Here is a 21,189-nt window from a genome sequence, read left to right on the forward strand (position 1 = left end):
AAAACAGTGTTCAGTGAGCTATGTTTGCCTTTACATTTAGATATATATTACAATCAATAAGGGAATGTTGTTATAATGATAAACACCTTAAGAATAGACAGATGAAGAGATGATGTAGAAATAGAAGCTTTTATATGTTTGTTACTTTTTTTTTAGCATATTATGATTTTATCATCACAATGTTAACTGTATATTGACAAAATCAGCATCAATGTCTGCTGCTGTCAATATGGTATCAATACATAGCAAGCAAAGAACATTTTTGATATTTTGTTTGATATTAGCTTACATTTTTTTCTCTTTGATAATTAAATATAAGGCCCGCTCATGTTTTTAAAGGCTACGTTCACACCACAGTACTTAATGCTTAATTCTGATCATTTCCACAGATCGTCTTTCTGCCTAGACTGTTGACATTTATGTTTGAAGTGACCCATATCTGACATCAGTGTGAACCAACCTCTGCCCTTAAATGCATCACATGCAACCAATATCGTCACACACATACATTGGAACCGAACAAAAAGCATCACATTTGCAAAACAGCCATTTGAAAGAAAATCGAAAGACATACCAGTGTAAACTTCATCTCTCAAATGATCGCCATCAAAGAAAGGTCTGATGATGTCATTCTGGATAATAATCTGCCATGTGCTTCTGTTTGGGAGAGTGTGTAGAATATTTTTGGAAAAATGGCCCTTTGGAGCAATGGGCATTTGTTTTTGGATTAACAGGCTGTCGTACAAACGGGCTTTCAGTCCACTAGCTCTGTTAGCAGCTGTTGTTGGTAGTTTTGTGTAGAGAGAGGAGTGTGTGGGGCCGGGCGAGGAGTCAGGAGTGGTGGGGTCTTGATGTGGAGGGTTTCATAGAGGAACAATTTTTCCAAACCATAGAATTTCCAGGGCTACATCCCAAAGACAACACTGCTAGAGCATGTAGGCATGCTGTCCCCGTCAGATAGCGTATGGCAGTCAGGCTCTATCGGCTGCCGTAGTATTTTCAACAGACCACTCCAGCACTGACTGGTGAGTAATCTGCACCTGTAATGTGAAGTTTGACATTGAAAACCTATGGATGTATGGGAAAACACACCTAAATTCCGAAATGACTGTTCTCACAGCAGTCAAATTGGCCCATGTATTGGATTAAGGACCACATATGAAAGTGACCCAGATCCTACTGGAAAAAAATGGATTTCTGTGTCCCATGAGAGCAAAAATATCTGATTTGGGCCATATTTTCTTGTAATGTGAATGTGGCTAAACTTACTTTTATCTATTTTTACAGGGTCAGTGCAAAATGATAAACAGTGCTGTAAATGTGCCAGTGTTTACCAGTTGGATATTCCCAAGTGTTGTTCCTGCGCCATATGTTGTAACAGTTAAATCAGTTTACATCTGTTTTAAATTGTACAATTGAATTTTGTAACAGTCCAAACATTATATGTACTAAATCTGAAAAAAAAAACCCAGCAGCATGAAAAGGCCTGTCACTTTAACAAGCTCAGCTAAACCAAGACACTCAAGGTCCTTTCAAACGTTCTGTGTGGCCTCGTCTGCAACCTCAATGGATGTAAGTACTTAACGCAAGATCATCAACATCTGTTTTTTTGTGGAGTGTGTCCCCAGTTTTCTGTACGCAGTTATTTGTCCTCAGTCCGGAGTGTCTTTGCAAAACAAAAAACCTTGGAACATTGATAATAGAAGTTTTGAAACAGATTGAGCAGCATGACATTGAGACCTTTTTTTCTGTGCTCCATTCATTTGTGAACTTGCATGACAATTATTCGTTTTTAGAGGCAAAAGCATAAGAGTTGGGTCAAATGTTGGCCATAACAGCTGGTAGGATGTGTTTTAGCATGGAAACAATTCTATCTAATCAGTGGAGGAGTATCTGTGTTTCTGGCTCTTGTTGATCAGCACAGATTTTATGCAGCTGTCCCTGCAATTCTTGTTATGTTACAGTCTGTTACATAAATGGCTATCAGACTTCAGAGACTGATCTGTGCTGCTTATCAACAAGTTCAGAGTCTAAAAGTGTTTATCATGGTGGGACATCGCTCCTGATAGCGGCACTGTGTGGTTAGAGTGAGATTGAACTATTGATAGACCAACAGTACTGAGCTTGTTTGTTGTTTTTGTGAAAATGATGAAATGAGTATGAGAATCGAATTATCATGAAGCAGTCTGAGTTACTGCAAGTATGTCTCTGTGATCACTTATTGGATGATAGAAGAATCCCATAAATTCGGGAATACTTGTCTAAGTCATTTCAGTATGGCCCATTAAGGCTACACTTTTGTCACATTCATGTTTTACGCTGACAGACTTGAACTCAGGACAGGAAGGTATGATAACTGGGCTGTAGGAGCTGCTGAATAAAGTATATGGTAATAACTTTTCTGTCTATTTGCTGCACGAATGATTTTAAGAGGGCCCAAGAGTTTCCTTGTAAACAAACAAAAGTTATGTTTGCATCCAGTGTTACTCAACAAAATACACTGTGTGTATCCTTGAGGTCTCATAAATGTGATGAATTCATTTTATTCCTCATAAAACACTTGATGCTAACTACACTGATTAAAAAAGTGGTATAAGTTAGCTTTAGAGGTTCCAGTAGGTGTGTTTTGTTCTCTTTGGAAAGAGCCCGGCTAGCTGTTTGCTCAGTTTCCAGTCTTTGTGCTAAGCGAAGTAAGCGAGCTGCTGAATGTAGCTTCAGATTCAGTATACAGACATGAGTGTGGTATTGATCTTCTCATATAACTCTCAGTAAGAAAGTGAATGAGTGTATCTCCCAAATCTTTTCCGTTAATGTGTGACAGGCCGTGATCCCACATCAATTATTTCCCACAAATCTCAGAGAAAAGGAAAGACATCTGTTAGCATACCACTAACTCTTATAAAAGCTGATTCAGTGTAGGGAATAACCACATCCATAATTCACAAAAGGTATTGTGGACCAGGTTTGGTAACATTCCTCTGGTAACACTCATCAACTTCTTGTTAATCCACAGAATATTTAGTTTGTATGCCTCCTGGCGTTTCGGAACATATTGCAACAAACAACATGTTGAGCATGGGTGCCTCTGTTCATGCGCGTAGCTTGTGCGCCATCTGTGAACGCTCGTGCCACATTGTCTAGTGCTAGTATAATCAAAGCTTGAGTCCTCAACAGCAACCGGGGTTGGAATACAGCCCTTTGCTGCATATCGTCTCCCTTCTCTCTTCCCCTTTCCTGTCTGTCAAAAAAAGCCCCAAAAGTAACCTCAACCAAAACACAGGTATCATGGGGCAAGGAATAACATGGATACATTTCTCCAGTTTGCTATCTTTGCTTCTCAGGTATTTAAAAGGACAGTCCTGACGTGGAGAAGCAAAGAGTGATCTCCGAGTGGAGGAGCAAGATAGTTGAAAGAAGAAAAAGATAGAGAAGGAGGGTGAGAGAAAGGGGGGAACAAGACAGGGAGACATGCCTTAGGTAATGGGAAAGCCCTCAAGTGAGACAGTAATCTGGATAATATGTCAGGCTGCTCTCAGCTGGGGAGCTTGACGTTTTCCCAATTAAGCTCGGGTGCAAAGGCAGCTTTTTCCCTAATTGTTTAACATGTAGTCGAAACGGCCGAGTAGCATGACCCCCACGCGCGCTCTGTAGATCACAGTGTGGTGATTGACACGGACGTCCCCCCGGGCTGTCTACATGGTGAACTTTGTCAGCTTCCAGTTCAGCACTTAGACATGTAAAGAAGAACCTGTGGCTCTGTTTAAAATGAGGAGCTGAGGAGGGAAGAGGAGGAGGGATAATGAAGCTGTTATCAATACCGGAGGTTATCAGACATGAGTAGTTTTGAAGGAGTCCATTTATCTTCATTATGGCTCTAAACATGTCATTCATAGATCTGTTACGCCCCTGTTATTGACCATATGGACCAATTCAAATAGGCAGTCAGGATTGCCGTATCTGAGCTCTTCATTCAGGGTAATAAAACACTTTGCTGTCTGCTCTGCCTGTTCAGCTATTGTCACAGACACTGTAGAACTCAAAGATGAGAAATGTCCAGTTTCGGGCAATCTTCTGTCTTCAACAGTCCTCCATTGGAGTGGCTGATCACCACTGAGTTTTACTGTGTTTGGCCAGCTTAATGAAACCTTGATTTCCCAAACTCCCTCTCTGTATGTTTCTTCTCTCATCTCTATGCCCAAAGTCTCTGTGCCTCAGCCAGTGCCAGGAGCTGCCATTTGGTTTTGTTTGTAGAGTGCTCAGAGCCAACTGAACCAACAAGCTGACTGATTAAAATGAAAACGGGCCCTCACTCTTGGCCCTCTATTTCTGTCTCTTGTTTTCTCTCTGCTCGACTGAGGCGGCCGTGCTACATACATTCTCCTCTCATGAATAACGGTGATAAACCTCAATATCTACAGCTCTGCCACTTGAAATAAGAAACTCAATAAAATATAAGAATTGTGTGGTTGTCAGAGTGTGGAGGCTTCTGTATTTGGGGATTTGAGCTCCCGCACTTCAGCCAAGATTTAACAGAATACAGTGCAGACTCAAACATGCAGAAATCCCTTCATCATCATGTGTAGACTTGATTATGTAATTGCAGTTTACTAAAGTTAAGTATGTAATAGCATGTGATTAAAGATGTGCAAATTGGTTCAAAGAAGCAGCTGTGAAGGGGCTCCATACATAACAGTGATGTTATGTCAATGATGTTTGAATTGAATTTGAATTTTAGGGCTATTAATTCAAACATGTGAATCAAAAGAGACGAATATATGGATGCAACTATCCCCAGTTAGTTTCTCACTGACAAAACAAAGAAATAAAACTTTTAAGTAAACAGTTAGAATAACACAGATATGTGTTTTCTGAAACATTTTCTTTATTATCTCCACCAGTGGTAAGCTACTACTGGACCCATCAGCCTAATATTTTGTATGCACATTTATGACTATATGACCAAGGTTATCTCATAGTTGCAGTTATTCACAGCTGTTAAAAAAGCTTTTTTATTGACTGACTGACTGCAGACTCCTCACTCATCTTAACCAGCCAGTTGTGGCTGCAAGTTTTCCAGAAATCAGCTTGGCTAAAAATAACAAGCCTCACATAGGCTGTTACAGGTCACATTTTCGCCTTCATCCTGGCTCAAAAACAGACATCCATAGAAAAGTTTGGTCTCAATTTAAGCAGGAGCGCCTGCAGATAAATTCCATACCTGATACTAAAGATAGGAACAATATGAAATGAATTAGTCCCCATTTTTGTAATCTTCATTGCCATCTTAACTGTAAGGGAGGGATTTTCCACCAGGCACAGCTGTGCCATGTTCCAGCTGTGACTCTGGTTTGTTCTTTTCTTCTTTTTCTCTACAGTGTCATACCACATCAGGAATGTTTCAGAAGTGGAGCATTTTGCCTGCCCGACTATGTAGACTGACTTGCAGATTTTGTTTGATTTGGTCATTTTTCCTTGATATTTGTGCTTCAACCATAAGTAAGTAGGCCACATAGTTAAATGGTTTCTTTTGGTCTATTTTAAATTGTTGTTTGCTTTGTTGTGCTGTAGCCTACAGGCAAAGTCAATACCGTTAAAAGTCTGTTTGTAAATGACATGGATCAAAGATTTGGGGCTGCGTTTTAGTTGTTAAAAGTTGTTAAATCCCTTTGGGCACCTGTGAAATGTGCTGTGGGGCGTCTTGTCTAGAGTGACCGTAATAAGCTCTGGTGGTCTGTCTTGCAGCTGGAACCAGGATCTGCACTCTACTGAGTGCACTTTTCTAGTTTTGTTGTGGAATGAGTTTAAGTTATGCCTCATTGTTCATAGGAGGAAAACAGGCAGCCTCTGCAGACACAGATCAGTGGGACCATGTATATCAGATTTTCAGTTGTCCTTGCCACATCAGAAGGACAAGAATAGGTTGAAAACTGACAAAGTAGCTCTTTAAGTCACATCCAGAAAAACTTCCGCCTCAATTCAGAGGCTGACTCATTACATTAGTGATTCGTAAAGATCCAGGGTCTGTAAAAGGATGAGTAATTTTATTATTTTCTTTTGGATTACACCTGACTTTTGTGTGTCTAAACTTCACTTTGATGCCTGGACAAACACAACAGCCACATGGCATCAGCTGCTGAGGCTTTTGTAATGACATTTGGCTAAGTCTATTGGACTCAGTAAAAGGACTGCAGTTGGCCTGAGTCTGTATGACAATACAGAGCTCTTGATGAGTGATGTCAGTCTTTATCCACACCTGAGAACATGCACGCATGAGTCACTTTTAGCACAATGGCTGCAAAACAAAAGCTAGTGTTTACATGTCATCACTGATTAGATGTTTGTACATCAGTGATTTAGGCTCACATGACTGGGTCTAAATTATCGACCCTATGGAGCATGGAACAGGATGGAAGTTTAGAGGACGAGTGATGGAAAACCAAAAGTTCAATCTACGTAATCTATAAAAATATCTTATTATCCAATCTAATATCTTTTCCTATTTTTACACAAGCACCTCTCTCTAACAGGTCTCAGTGGGCTTATAGGCACTCAGGTACATGCTCAGACAGTCACAATGAGGCTCTTCAACCCTTCAGGGTGCTGACCTTATAAAAGGACAGCAGCCGCCCACTTTTCTTCAGTGACAGCAGACGATACCATGGATAGCTTCATCAGACCACTCTGCAGAGTTCTGTGGCTCCTGCCACAGTAGACTGCACTGGCTACCGGCTGCTGTATGTGCAATGATGCTGAGCACACCCCTGCTGCTGTCATATAACTTTCTCACTTGCAGAGTTTTGTCTCACTCAAAAATAAACCATGGCTTCACATCACGGGATATTATCTCTGCCCTTCTATGGTACACTTTTTTTTTTTTTTTTTTGGCGCCTTGAAAGTTGTTAGATTTGACTTACATGGCAAATGCAAATCAGAAGGTAATCAGGCCAGCTACATAGTTTGTTTTGCCTCTGCATAACAGAATTATTTTTCTGGTAAGTTGCACATTCTCAGATGAAGGTTCAATAAATATTTCAATAGAAATGCTGAACAGTATTTATTACATTATTTTGCAGTCATTGATTGAAAATTTTGAGCATCAGACACTCAATTTCCTGCATTCTGGTGATTTTTTATCCACCAATTTGTGCCTTTTCTGCATCAATTTTTTATGGTATAAATATCTTTAAATTTAGTCAAAATAAAAGCTCTCCACTACTTTTAATGATTTTATTTGGTAGAACAAATGCACATGTTCTAGATATTGAGGGGTCCCTCCTTGCCTTTACTACACCTATTTATAATAATGATTAACATTTTGAAAAGATTTATCCATAACATGTGTCTGCATTTTAGTCCACATTACAAATGCTTTTAATATACCAGTATATTAATTATGCTGGTAAAGATACCTGTCCACTTTTTCATCCTACTTTTAATTCAAGCCCCAAGGAGCACCAACATTGAGCCATTATCTTCATTTGCATGTCAGAGAGGGCTGCCTGTGCTCTTCCTCAAGCACATCTTTCTCCTCTGCATTTTTATTTTGGCTTTGCTTGCGTAGAGCTGTCATTCACCATGATTATCCAGAAAAGCACAAAAAAGGCTTTGATTGCATTTTAGTCATGTGTGTACTGAAGGTTTGGACTGTTAACTAGATGTCACAACCAGAGGTAAAAATAAATCTAAGAGAAGAAATCATCATTTGTTTGTTTCTGCTTGTGAGTCTCAGAGTTGTGATCAGGACTATTGTGAACAACTTCCTGTTAGTGTTTTTAGAAATGCCCTTATATTTTCTGAGGGCTTGGTTTCACATTTATAACAGAAATGTTTTGGAATGAAGTCTATTCATTTCTGTTGAATCACTGTAATCAGTGGACATGTCTATAATAACCAGTGTTGGGCTCGTTTCTCAAAAAATGTTGGTTATTTCTCATTGCTCTTCTCAAAAGTAATATTATTACTTTACCATTAACTCCCTGCCAACAACAATTTGTTACACTGCTTGTTACTTTACCTTTCCTTTACACCTCACAAAATTTGTAATTGTGTCCTGTCTCCTCAAAATTCAGTGTTCATATGTGCGCATCTGTGTGAATATCAGGGTAGCTGGTAAGCACAGCTAAGGCTACATAGCTTGCAAATTATTCTTTACTTACGGGTCTTCTGTTGCCTGTAACCAGTACTTTCTCAAGGATCTGTCTAAAAAAGACGGAAAGTCAAAATTTTATTCGGACACAAGCTTCATTTGCTCTTTGTTGATGTTGTTGATGTTGATGTTGTAGCCTGCAGCTGTCCAAGACTCAAATTCAGTTTTGGCGTTTTAGCCATCTATCATACATCCATCTTCCCTGGCAGCAGAGGGCTCATTTTTGGTGGGGTGTATTTCCTGGTGCTTCAGATTGTTGTGTTCTTGTAGTAGTTTCAGGCTTGAGGTTGGAGAATGTGTTTTTTTTTTTTTTTTTTTGCAGTGAAAAAAGTCTCACCACCATTACCTGTTGTCATTCCTCCTTCGGATTCAAACAACTTAAAGGCAATATTTGCAGCCGCGGAAGGTAAGTAAGCATTTCCTTCTACCAAACTTGCTTCCTGCTTTGCGACATGCATGTGCAAGAATAACAAAAATTATGTGGAATGTAAAAATATTTTATTTCAAATCAGTAGGAGGGTGTTAACAAAAGTAAGGTTGTAACGAGTTACTTGGTTTTGGGGTAGCTGTAATATTGTTACTGAAATTGTATTAGTTGTTCCTTACACTACTTGTCCAACACTTATAAATTCAGTTTGTGTTGGGTTCAGCTTTCGTGTTTGAAATTGTGCCGCCGACGAAACCAAGTAGGGACTAGAGCTGATTGAGGCAACAAAATTGAAGAAAACTATCATAGTAAAGGCATCTCATGCAGGAATTGTCCATTGCTGTTTGTAAATGCAACATTTAAACTTGACCTGCTCATTCCTACACTACTTGTACATACACTGCAAGACACCACTGCAGGAGCTTGACTTTGTAATGGAACAAATGATACTTTAGCAAGCTATCTAAGCTTACTGCCAGCACTTGTCCAATACAAAACAGGCCAACTCCACTTAGATCCTTCCATCCTCTCCTTCAGTGTTCACCTGCAAAAGAGAAAGCCAACCCTAGATTCCTGTTTTGGAATGAGTTTGTCCACCTGGCCATTCACCTACCTGTATTTACATTCTTTGGCGCTGTGTCCATGATTTTCATAGCTTCCTCTTGGATGCATGTTGTTTATGATCTGGCAAGTGGTTGCTACCTTTTTTTTTTTAAAGTCCCGGCCTCACCTGCGCACTGTTATTGGCTGGGGGCTACGCACCACAAAGGCTGACAAACAAAAACATCCCAAACACATGTGAAATAAGAAGAAAATGAGAATACACAGACAGAGGACAGAGTCTCTGCAGATAAATTCATTGCCACACACTTGTAGTGGGTCATAAGTGATGATGAAAGGCATTACTTTTGTATGAGCCTATACATTGTTTTTTAGGAAAATGCAGCATAGCATGCCTTTAACAGTCGCACCATTCAGTATTATACAGTATATCCTTTTCCTGCAGAATAAGAAGCAACACGGGGCGTTGGTGGCTTTGTAGTAGAGCAGGTGCCCCATGTACAAGGCTGCTGCCGCAGCGGCCCAGGTTCGACTCCAGCCTGTGGCCCTTTGCTGCATGTCACTCCCTCTCTCTCTCCCCATTTCACACTTGTCTGTCCTATCCATTAAAGGCTAAAAATGCCCAAAAAATATCTTAAAAAAAAAAGAAAAAAAAAAAGAAGAAGAAGCAACACCAATACAACTTTACTCTGTCCACAAAGTGTGGTAGCTGCTGCAGGTCCTGAAAGTAGTTTCTACGCCACCAAGCTTCCAGCACCACCTATTTCACAAGGATGTAAAAATAACTGCTGCTGTGCCACTTTCTGGTGTGACTGTGCACAAACTCTCACTTGCTTTTAATATGTCAGGAGTTTCAAGGTACTTTTCTCCACCTTATACATCACATACTGTTCAGACAGACATAAACGCAAATGATTAGCTCGCAGTATTATGTGATTTACAGGCTGTAAATTAGGCATCTCTGTGGCAGAACTTTTCCTCACCCAGTAGGATTGTGCGCACACTGTGAGTTTCTGCACTCGACATGATCACAGACCTTTGTGTGATATCGCAGGGCACAATGGGTGACATCCTTAGTAATCAGCACCTGCTGCCAGTGACAACAGAGGTATATCGGCAGATGACATGTCATGTGGTCACATACTGTGTCATGATGTGTGGGTTTGATAGGAGAGAGAATAAAGGTGTGAGTCTAGACGCAAGAAGGAGGAGATCTCAGTGGGAGACTGAGGAGCAGTGGCTCACATGCGGCGCTGGTGGTTTGTGTGAATGGCTAATGACGAACAAAGTCATCCACAATTCTCATATGGGATAGGAAGTCATGGGCGTTAGCTAGCACCCTTCCAGATGCACCAAAGCGTGAATGTCTCCTGTTGGCAAACTGTTACAACACCTCCCACTGTTTGAGGCAGATTTGGCTTTCGATGTGTGTGTGTGTGTGTGTGTGTGTGTGTGTGTGTGTGTGTGTGTGTGTGTGTGTGTTTTTTTTAGGAAGCTAAATTACATTGCCCACTTTGTCTTGCCATTTAGACAATAAATCTGCACGTGTCCAAGTGTATTAATTATGAAAATAATGCTCTGCACTTCGATTTCATCAGTCCGCTCTATACAGCATTGTTTCCCATACTCCTTATCTATTTCCTCTCCCGTGCACAGGGGTTCAATTAAATCCTTCATTATCATTTTCTGCTTACCTCCGGGTTGTCAGATGCAAATTGATCCTCTCTCTTTTCTACACTTTTTAATCAACATCAGCACGAAGAAAAACAATGCCTCCCACAAGGTAACACTGTTTGTCTTCGATACGTAGAAATCAATCTGTCCTGCATTACTGCAGTGTCCGTTTATGGCGAAGGAGCTGCAGTATCTGATAGCTTCAGAAGGCTTTGACCCTTTGTTATTGTATATCCCGGGGTGGGAATGAAGTAGTTTGCTCTGTTTGAGATCTGAAGGAATACACACACACACACACACACACTCACACTCACACACACACACACACACACACACACACACATTGTCCTTGAGCATTTAAGAAAGCGTCTCGTTGAGACAAGGAAATTCTGACTCTTCTGCATTTGTTAGAAGTTTTCAACAGAGGCAGGAGGTTTTTTCCTTCTGTTTATTCTGTACATTTAAGTTGTACTTTTTTCTCTGCATTGTTGATGTTTGAAATGTGTTAAGCTTTTTCTCAGTTTCTAAAAGGCTGTATACAGCTGATAGCCAAATAACTAAACCCCTGTAAAGTTTGTAATGCAGTTGAGGAGCCTACAGCTTGTGAATACCTTCATTCTTGACCAGTTGTGTTTGAATAACTTTGTGATGCAAGGAGAAATTATCTTTTAAAAAATAATACTGATCAGTATGCAGTGTTGTGCAAGTTCACACTTCTAAAGAGCTAGCTCAAAGTTCAGTTCACATATAAACTACTTCACATTCATAGTGCCGGAAAAAATAACAAGTTTATGTTTATGTCTTGTGTTTAAAATGAGCTGCTGAGTTTTTTTTTTTCTAAGCAGATTCTCCTCTTACCTCCCCATCCATCCCCGGCCCCTTATCATTGCCATTGCCCACTTCCCGTACTAATAAAATACTCTATACTTCTATCAGTCCCTCCAGGATCTCGTGTGCTGATTTGGGGATTTTTTTGTGGCCTGAAATGCCTGATTTTATGGCACCTTTTCATAAAAATTGAGAAGAATGTTGCAATTTTTATAGGTGTTTTTTTTTTTTTCAAAGAAATTGAAGGGATAAGTGAATATTGCAAAAAATAGTTGTGATGTCACATTCGGTGTTTCCCACAGACATTTGACTATTTGTAATGTTAGGGTGGTTGATGGGCAGCAGGAGCTTATCGCTGCAGATCAGCTGTTGCTGCCATTCAACGTTGTGCTAAATGACCGTCCTCATGAGAGGCTTTCTGTCTGCTTTCTCTGTCTGGTTAGCACAAGCTAACACACCAAGTGATCTCATCCCTACTAATCATATTTTGACGTTTGGGTGGAAGCCCCGCAGCAGTTGTTAACATCCAACACTGAGTCATTAATCTTAGACAGAAATGGCTCAACTCTGTTGTTAAACCTGGTAACAAATGGGTAATGCTTTGTGATGCGAACAGTTAGCCCTGTCTCTATGTGTGTGTGTGTGTGTGTGTGTGTGTGTGAGAGAGAGAAAGAGAGACTCAGTTGCAAGCACAGAGCTGCAGTCCTGCAGCAGTAGTTTCATGATAAACAAAGAAAGAGGAGGGGAAAGGAGGGGCTGAGTGAATCAATATGCTGCGCGCCGCTCTACACTGAAATGAGATTTTTAAACTGTCAAATTTGCTGTAAAGTTGTAGAGGTAGGACAAAATTAGAAGGTCGTGCAGAATTCACAGGGACTGGCTAAATTTGCCTGATGAGATTGCAAAATCACGCAGAGACTGTTCTGTACAATCAAAGACAGAGATCACATTTAAAAGTCAAGAAAAACCAATGTGAGTGTATGATTTAACATTTCAACCATGTAGCTTGCAGAAACCAGCAGTTCAAAAACATGTCTTAAATCCCGGGTAAGCCAGACTTGTCTACCGCCGACAGCCACGTTTCAAGCTCCTTGATGGTAGTTTGGATTGCTGCTGTATCCCTGAGACTACAGTCGAAGACCTTTCCCAGGCTCTTGACCGGTTTCTCGATGATAGATGGGATTGCCATGCCATCCAACAGGTAGCGAAACTTGTCTGTCACCTTTCCCTTCTTCAGCACCATGGCCCTGGATTTAGCTGGCTTGAAGCTCATTCTTGCCCAAGAAATAAGCTTTTCCAGGCCCTGGAGTATCCACCTCCCACCAGGTACCGATGTTGTGGTGACAGTGAGGTCATCCATGAAAGCTCTGATGGGAGGCTGCCGAATGCCAGACTTGGACAGAGGGCCTCTGCATTCCATTTCTGCTGCCTTGACTACCATGTTCATGGCAAGGGCGATCACTGTGTTGTTTTATCCATATCAAATCACGACAATATGTCCACAATACTGGAAGACTTATCTTATTTGTATTCTTATTAATTTATTGTCATATACTGTACTACATTGCCCATTGCCTCTATATTGGTCCAAAAGACAGAGCTGTGTTCACTAGAGGTGAGACAGCTTCGCTTTTTGGCTTACTGAGTTCTCTGTAATTCATTATACATGTACATACAGCTTGTATAAATTGTTCACTGACAGATTGAAGCATCACTCCTCTTGTGAGCTGAGACTGGAGACTGGAGACTGGAGCTGCAACCAGAGCTTCTTTTCAGATGCTCAGGCTCGGGTTGGTGATTTGATCATCATGCATCTTAGTCTGTGACATTTGAGAAGTTAATGGTAGAATTCAGTGTTTGAAACCCCAAGGCAAATACAGTGTTCTCTGAGTTATTTGGACTATTAGCTTTTATAAATCGAGAAAGTGATCTGCTATAGCACAACTGAATTTCTCTTGTTTTTTTAAGAGAAATGCCTCTGTAGGAATCAATGGACCCACACACACACACACACACACACACACACACACACACACAAAGACAGTGAGTCACTGTCCACTAGTATACAATAAGAACTTGGCATAATACAAAGGGCAGCAGGTGAAACATAGCAGGGGAAATGCCAATTTCAGATGTAGTCAGACGGAGTGAAGGTGGGCACAGATTATCTGGTAGTTTAAGTTTACATCGTTATAACATATTGCACTTAAACTCTGAATCCAGAACAAGCCATAAACTGTGTGGCTCACAATACACGAGATGGTGGAGTTAGTAAAAAGAAAGATACATTAAAATCTTACTATATGATCACTGCCTTCCAAAACCGTTACAAATCACTGTTGAAAAATAAACCAGTTTTATAATGTGACAAGGCAATGGGTAAGGTTTTAGCTTGAAGGTTTGTCAATTTTAGGAAAAGGTAGCGGTTTGGGTTAAGATAAGTTCCACAACCCCTAACCAAGTGTTTTTTTGCATCAAACCTACATATTAACCACAGCGTTGTCATAACATAAAATAGAAAATTGAAATGTTAAGTTTCAGCATATCAGCTATGTATGAAATGTACAAATGTAACATATCCGTGGTTTGCAGAAATGTTCAGTGCCAACATTTATTCATATATACATATGAATATATATATTCATTCATATTAACATATTTGTTAAGGTTAGGCTAATATCATAGCAGACTATGTCAAACCTTTCTCACATTTTGCTCCCATCATAATTACTACCACAGTATTCTTGTATTTCATATTAACGTAGCAATATCCATGTAGTATTTGCCATATTAACTGAGGTTGGTACATGTTAAAGGTCTAATGTGTCTTGGTATGCAGCGATAAGGGTTGTAGGTTGCAACCAGCTGAAACTTCTCCTATGTGCCAAGCATGTAAGAGAGCTACAGTAGTCAGCACACAAAAGGGTCTTATCTAGGGCCAGTGTTTAGTTTGACCATTCTGGGCAATTTTAGAAACAACATGATGATCTTCGCAGAAGAGGAACCACTCCGTACGTCGCTATAAACAGCTCATTCTAAGGTAACAAAAAATCAGCAGTTCTGATTTTCAAGTGATTATAAACTAATGAAAGCATAGTTGTGAATATTAATAAACAATTTCTGCCAATGGATGCCCCTAAATCCTACACACTGGACTTTTAATACACAATAGTTCAGCATGTGTGTTGTCAGTTCAATTTGAGGTCCTGATGTAACACCTCAGCAGGAGAATCAAAGTGTGTCTCGTCATCTGCTGTGAGCGTTTTTAACCCTGAGAGACTGTGCAGTGCATTTCCAACACTGGTTTGGCCGTTAAAGTTTTTACACTATAACCCCTGCCTTCGCTGAGTTTAGTCAAATATTTTAGTGCTGTGTTAACACTGCAGTGTGTGCAGCCCGAACATGCACCATTCAACAGCAGCACTGCTAATTCAAGTGAATAATTCTGCCATGTCTGGCTCTGAAAATGATCCTCAGAGCATAAGCAATCATGCTCTATACGAGATGTGGTCTCAGTTGTTTGACCATTATCGTGACGCACGTAGTAACAGATACAGCTGTCAAGAGGCCAAATGGAGACGCTAAGTTCAGTACTAGGTCAACCCAGAAACAATTCATGGTAAAGTGACAGTGCTGTCGTCAAAGCTACATTTCAGAGACGCATTAGGGAGAATCATTAGGGAGTCACGGTGAATGTCATATTAAGAACCCTTGTATTTAAAACACATTGCGATGTTGATGATGTTGTTATTTGTTCTTGTAGATCCACAGTGTCACCTTGGGTATCTATTTTTGGAAGACAATAAAATACACTGAGTAGAGCTGCCAGTTAAATCATGTATAAGTTCAAATTTATGAAATAAGACAGTCAGTCATTTTCCCTCTCTGGTGAGTGATTTTTGTCCAAGAAAAAAATGTTTCTCCTTTTTGAATCGCAGACTGTGGAGCCCAGAAACTAACGCGTCCACATATTGTAGAGTGTTAATGAATACCCAGCCGTCCCATGTGTTTGCAGTTTGAATTATAGGAAATGGGGCCAGCTCTCTTTTCAGTGGAGCTGTACTTTGGTTTTGATTGTTGAATAGGCAAACATAAATTGAAACTGTCTATGATGGTCATTGTTGAACTATTCGCAGAGCTATGAGAGCATTGAGGTAATGAATGGTAACACGGTCTGCTCTTGATTACACATCACATTTCAGACACAATGGGCATTAAAGCAACCCACTTTTTTTCAGATTGTGTTTTTATTCCTTATGCACAGCAGCTTTTACTAAAAGTGGTATGAAAATGAAATTCCACTGAAGCCCACTACAATATGTGCTTATTATGCACAAAACTTCAATTACAGCGATATGTTACATTGCTGTATAGATACAAATTTATTCATTTGAGCCACCAGGCCTGTGAACACACTGACTTTTATTTACACATTTCTGTTTTACGCTCAACATATGTTGCCACTATCACAATGAAACAAGGGGCTTGAAGATAACCAGAAAGCAATCAACATTTGGCGGCAGTTGTCAACCAGCGAATGATTTATGTCCGATCGCAGCTCCTGGTTTGCCTCTCCTCCTGCCAGTCAGCGGCTGGCGTGTTGTTGTGAAGCAGAGGTGCTGCTCGCGGTTTGATTGGAGTGGCGTGGAGCTGCAGCACATGAAAAAAGAGCCAGTGTCACCTTGTCACTCTCGGGCACCCTGCCAAACTGCTGGCGGGGGGTTGAGGTGGGCATGTTGCCGAGGAGGGGTGTGTGTTGAGCACTGTGGTGATGAATCATTGTGCCACTCTGCTCTCTTCCCTTACCCCTCCTCTCCCTCAGTCTGTCCCACACCCACCCTCCACCTCACCCCATCACTAACACTGTAATTATCCGCCTGTGGAGGGTGGGACATCTGCAATAACACTAGGGTTTGATCATTTGTGTGTGTGTGTGTGTGTGTGTGTGTGTGTGCGCGTGTGTGCGTGTGTGTGTTGAAGATGAGGGTGACTCACTGTGTAAAGGAGAACAGTGTTGGAGAGGGTAATTTAGGGTTGAATTGGTAATCCTGTTGTTTTGTGTGAGCTAGCAGCTCCATCCTGGTTATTGAGTCATTTTCACAGTGAATTCAGTGATTCTCAATCCCTGCTTGTCAGGAAGTTGGCAGCAGGTGGACTATTCTTGCATTTCCTCACGACATTCAGTCAGAGGACCTGTGCAGTTCATCTCAAGCTCTCCCCGACCCAGAGCTCTGGCCATTCAAGGCCCACTTCCAGACTGCGACTCAGGACCGCACTTACTCGAGATCCTGCAGCTGATCGGGCTGGGGTTTATGTGTGGCACATCTGATCAGAGACTGAGGGTTGAGTGTGAAGTCACCCAAGATCAAGGTCTGCGCTGAAATAGATGCTCCCATGGCAGCAGGGCTGTCACAACAGCCAAAGCTCTGTGGTGGAGAGGAGAGGTGGGTGGAGGTGACCCTGCGGGACTCGGGGTGTTGGCGACACACGTGCTCAGTGGCAGCGATGGCTGCTGGCGATCTGGAGTGATAGTGATGGTTTCTGATGCTCGATCATCCAGCAGCTCTGGACTTAGACTCACTGGTTCATCGATAGAGCGAAATAGACACTGCTTTTTCAAACAACACTATGATATAGGTAGTTTAACTGTGGACAATAAGAAACTGCATATTAATTACTTAATGAGTGGATTATAAGACATATACACAAATGTATTTAATTAAAGATCTTGCAGGTTTTCAGTTTTTTATATTTTCTGCTAGATGTTGGAGACAGCTTTATTGCTTAGGAGGTTTGCACATACAAGGAATTTTTTCTTGGTGTTTTGTTGCATAGCAATAAATACAGTGCAAAACTCAAGAGACAAGTTAAAAAAAACTGAAAAATGTACAATAGAAATATATAAAAAACAAAGAAAGAAAATATGTGAAAATATCTGTTTGTAGAGTCGAGGAGCTGTACAGTTTTGTGCAGCCCTGCAAAATGTGCAAAAGTTCACAGTATGAAGACTGTAATACAAGATGTGTGGAGAGATGGTAGTGTTAATTGATGTGTGCAGCATCACATTCTTACATTACAGATTAGCCACAGACAGGGTGCGAACTACAGGGAAGCCGGGGGGAGACTGGCTCCTCTTAAAGGGGAACTGCACCCTTTTCGAAATCAGAAGATGTTATAGGGTTATGCGTATATTTTCTATTTCAGAACTGAACACAATACAATAGAATTATTTGGGCATAAAAAAGAAAAAAAATATTCTACACAAAATCAGGCTCTCATTTACTGTCTGTGGGGCAGTTTAAGACTTTATACTCTTTGACATCACACATTTGAGACTTCTCTGGTTTCTTCATCATTGATCACGCATAAAATTGGATTAAATTTATTAATGTATGTGTGGTTTAGATGTTATTGACTCATTATTATATACACTCACGTAAAGCAAGTAGGCCTACATGGTTGCAGCTATCAGTGTTTTATGCAGCAAGAATCACATTCAGTCCACTTTTTGAGCCGCGCCATGATACTCCACCACAGCCATAAAAAGTTAGCTCCACCAAAAGCCATGTTATAGTTTGCAATCTGGCTACAGATAAACAGGAAGGATGTGACTTTGCTTTAGCGCCAACATTCTTAGTTAATAAGTCAGAACAAACAGAGAATAAAACAAGTTTGATAACACTAACTGCAATAATTACCATTTATTAAGAAAAAAATCACAAACATTAATTGGATGCAACTTCTAAAGGCTGGTAAAATAAAAAGGATTTTATTGCTTTTCTCTGTTTTATTATAATTATATACTAAATATTTTGGGGTTTTGGACTGTTGGTTCAGACAAATCAAGTAATCAGTAACATCACTTAGGGCACTGGGAAGTCTTTGATGGGCATTTTTCCCTTTTGTAAAAAATAATAAGTTAAATTGATAAATTAATAAAAACAATAATAAAGATCAATACTAAAGATCAGTTGATAATAATAAAAAAAATGTAGCCATAATGCTGTCCTTATTAATATGCAATCTGAATTCAAACAAAAATTTCAAACACTTTCAATAGTACAACTGTAAGTCTGGGAGAACAAGCCAGAACAGTCAGTTTGACATTTCATTGATATGAAATGCTGTTTCAAATCCGAGGCTCATCCTCTGCTTTATTTCTCTGTTGCTATAATAAACATCAAACCATAAACTCTACATGGTCTGTATTCCTATCTTGCTATAGGTTGTATGTGGGAAACAATATGTGGGAATGAAACTTTCAAGGCGCTTTTCTTCTCGTGGTCGAGCCTCAGCAAGGTCACTGAAGTGCAGTGCTAATTATCACCTGAGGGCGCTTGCTCTTCTCCGGAGACTGGGAAACCCACACCCACCCACCCAGCCAGCCTGTGCATTTCGGACCTGGGGCGAGTGGCGTGCGTGTTGGCATGTATGTGTTTGCTTACATTACATTTGTTCATGAGGAATGCGTGTTCATCAGTGTGTGTATTTTTTGTGTGAATGATCCCTCGTGGATTGTCATGGTGCTGAGGTCTAGTTAAGCACTCCTTAAGACTGCTGCGCTATCTGTCTTGTCTCAGTGGATTCCCCCCCTGATTTCTGTGAAATGAGACAATATGAGAGACCAGCCGACATCTCATTTGAAGACTAATTAGGTTATTCGGAGGGCTGGCGAGGGCGTGCTTTGCGTTAATGGTTTAATATGTGCTCTTTGAGATGATGAATATTGAGTCACATTTCTGCTGCATGGGTGAGTGAAAATACATAGTGTTATTATGTGTGTGGGGTAAATGTTCCATTCAGGTCCTGGTGGAGGCAATCTGCATATCTCAGCTTTTAAAATACTCACAATATAATGGGTGGGATAGGTTGTATATTACACTGCACGATGTTTGCTGACACACAGTTGATTTCTCAGAGATGAAAAAAAAAAAAAAAAAAAAAGACGACCGTGAAATGCGTTTAGACAGCAGAGGCAGAAACATCTGTGAAGTCAGGAGTGTGAAGATATGATAAAAAAAAACAAAAAAAAAACTGTCTTTTTGTCTCTCCCTTCTAACTCTCCCTCATGTACACATGACAAGGTTAAGAGAAGGTTGTACATTTAAAGGAGCTGTAATGTGATGGCTGACTTGAGTTTGCGACACACTGGGTTACGTTTTTTTCCACTTGAAGTGTGTGGCAATAAGTGAGCAGCCACACGAGGGGAGATGACACATCATGCCATACATGTTATCCCCACTCAGCTTGCCCCCTTACAGCTGACTTTCTCATCTCTAGAGGAGCAGCCCAAGAGAGGGCTTGACTCGTGTGTCAACATACAGAAAAAGCTAGAGAGAGCTTGAAACAAAGGCTACATTCACAATACAAGCAAATGCGGCCCAAATCCAATTTTTTTGCTCTGATCTGACACAGATCTGATTTTTTTCAGAGTAGTGTGGACGCAGAAATCTTTTTTTTTGTTTGTTTTTTAATCAGATCTGGGCCACTTTCATTTGTGGTCCTAAATCCGATACATGTACAGTCACTGGCCATACCACCGCTGCGAGAACAATCCTATCGTATTTCGTGTGTGTTTCACCGTATACTTTTTCCACATCATACTAAACTGTGCAGGCACAGATCACTCACCATACATTGTCGGCGTGGCCTGTTGCAACAACAGAAGTCTGCTGTAGCTGTACCGTTGCCCCACTCACCAGCCAGTAGAGCCCGACAGCCAGATGCTTTCTGACGGGGACAGCTTGCCTACATTTTGAGTCCTGCTGTGAAGATGTTGATTGTGATGAGAGCCGCTGACAGAGATATTGAAATGTAGCCCTGAACATCATAAAGTTTTGGAGAAATGTCTCTTTGTCTGTGAAACCCTCCACATTGTGGCCCCACAACTCCTGACTCCTTCCCCAGCTACACCCACTCTCTCTCTCTGCAGAAGTACCAGCAATACTAAAAGAGCTGTGGCTTTTGCATTCCTTCATCTTCTTGCCCTCATGCTATTGCTCCAATGCCTCATAATCCCAAAGCCTCAATAATCCTGAAATGTCCTATTTCATAACAGCCCAGTATCCCAAAAACAAATGAAGATCCAGTGATGTTATTTTGCATAATAATTAGCCATGTGTTTCTGTTTGAGAGAGTGCAGTTGGAGAAATGACCCTCAGGAACAGTGGGCAGTTACATCCTCAACATACATGGAGTTGTCATCGACCTCCGCAGCACATCATTCGGGAGATGAACATGTGCACTACTGTGTTATGTTGATTTCTTCCCTAAATGACAGGGTTGTTTTATTCCAATGTGAATGTGTGTAACGTTATTGGTTGTAAGTGTGGCGTTTCAGGGCTGAGATCCGTTCACACTGATGTCAGATATGGGTCACTTCAAACATGAATGATCTAGGGAAATAATTAGAATAGAGCATGAAGCCCTTTAATGTAAACCTATACTGTACAGACATACTGAGAGTTAAACCCCTGAGGGTGCAGAAGGGTAGTGGGAGAGCATGCGGATCCTTCACATGACCTTCATGTACATCCAAAGGTGCTACCTGGAG

The sequence above is a fragment of the Epinephelus fuscoguttatus genome, linkage group LG19 (assembly GCF_011397635.1).
Source record: "Epinephelus fuscoguttatus linkage group LG19, E.fuscoguttatus.final_Chr_v1".
NCBI lineage: Eukaryota > Metazoa > Chordata > Actinopteri > Perciformes > Serranidae > Epinephelus > Epinephelus fuscoguttatus.